Here is a 1,354-nt window from a genome sequence, read left to right on the forward strand (position 1 = left end):
ATATTTAAGAGATGATATTATATAAAAATTAACAAAAAAATACAAGTTTAGTAAACTTGTATTTTATAAATAGGGGTAATTTTAAAAATTAACATTACATTCTCAGCAAAGTGCTTGTAAATCAAACGCTGTAATATTATCTTTTTTGTATTTTAATAATTATTTTACTTGTATACCAAACACTGTAATATTATTTTTCTTATAATCTCATTGCTTGTAATCATATTATTTGCAATCGTATTACTTGTAATCACATTGCATTGTAAAGTACCAAACGTCACCATATTTCTAAGTTGGTGGCTTACATAAAATTTCAAAATCTTGTTTCAAAAGTGCAGCTAAGTTAAGTGGTGGAATAAATCTATATAAGTGTGGAATACAAAAATGGTGTTGTTTCTCCTGTTAACGACAAAATAATATGAAAAATTAAAGTGGAAATAAAAATTACAAATATAGTAAAATAATTGGAGATGGTATTCTAAAAATAAATAAGTCAGGAAAATAAAAAATAACAGAAAATGAAGATCAAGAAAATGACAAAGAAAGAAGAGAAAAACTGATGAAAAAAAAATACAGATAATTTTAGAGATTATGAGATATAATATGAGTCTATTGTTCAGACATAACATGTTGTTGTCAATGCTAATTTATAATAAATTTAAATTTTATAAAATATAAGATATTGAATTCACAACAAAATCTCATCATGAATAAAGACTCTGAGCTGAATGCAATTATATATCATGAATACTCAAAGAATAAGCACTTCTAGTAGAACGTTTAAAATGCAAATAAACAGAATATTAAATATACAATGGAAAGAAAGAGCTAACTTTGCAATAAGATCAAAATGATTTAATATATATTGATAGATGCTTCAAATACACAAATGCATGCATACCCAACGTATGTATGGAGGAAGAGAGAGATAAAAGAAATTGCTGTTGATCCTCGTTGAAGGCAGGCAGGGGAGCGTTAAAAAAATAATTATGAATGAAATATTGGATTAAATTATTTTCTATTCATCTTTATGCACAAACACTCATTATTTATTTATATTAATTTTTACCATACATTCCACAAACAATCTCTAAATAAAAAATTAAAAATTTCAACCTTAGTTGATGGTATCAGAAAACTCAACACTTCGAACAAATTGAGCCACACAAAACACCAAAGGCTCTCCCTTTCTCCCACTCTACCGCAAATCCGCTAACCACATTTCCTCACCAAAAAGGGCTTACAAAATTCATGACTATTACAAACATGGACATTCAAAATTAAAAAACATGAGCTATCAACAAAAATCTCGATCACCTAAAAATAAGATAATAAAAGCAAAAAAAAAAAAACC

General features: G+C 26.4%; 1 protein-coding gene across 2 annotated transcripts in view; it reads right to left on the reverse strand.

The window, feature by feature from the left end:
* Positions 1-515: 515 nt before the first annotated feature.
* The window catches only part of LOC110409792 (putative acetyltransferase At3g50280), a 6,919-nt gene continuing 6,080 nt past the window's right edge, over positions 516-1,354 (reverse strand). Inside the window, exon 3 of one of the 2 annotated variants that reach the window (XR_002444607.2) lies at positions 516-1,255. The gene's annotated coding sequence lies outside the window, so the exon portion shown is untranslated. Of the gene's footprint in view, positions 1,318-1,354 lie in introns of both variants that reach the window. The other variant, XR_002444606.2, reaches the window with a different exon arrangement.

This window comes from Theobroma umbraticum, unplaced genomic scaffold, assembly GCF_002168275.2.
Source record: "Theobroma umbraticum cultivar Fairchild unplaced genomic scaffold, ASM216827v3 scaffold_44.0, whole genome shotgun sequence".
In the NCBI taxonomy this organism is placed as follows: domain Eukaryota; kingdom Viridiplantae; phylum Streptophyta; class Magnoliopsida; order Malvales; family Malvaceae; genus Theobroma; species Theobroma umbraticum.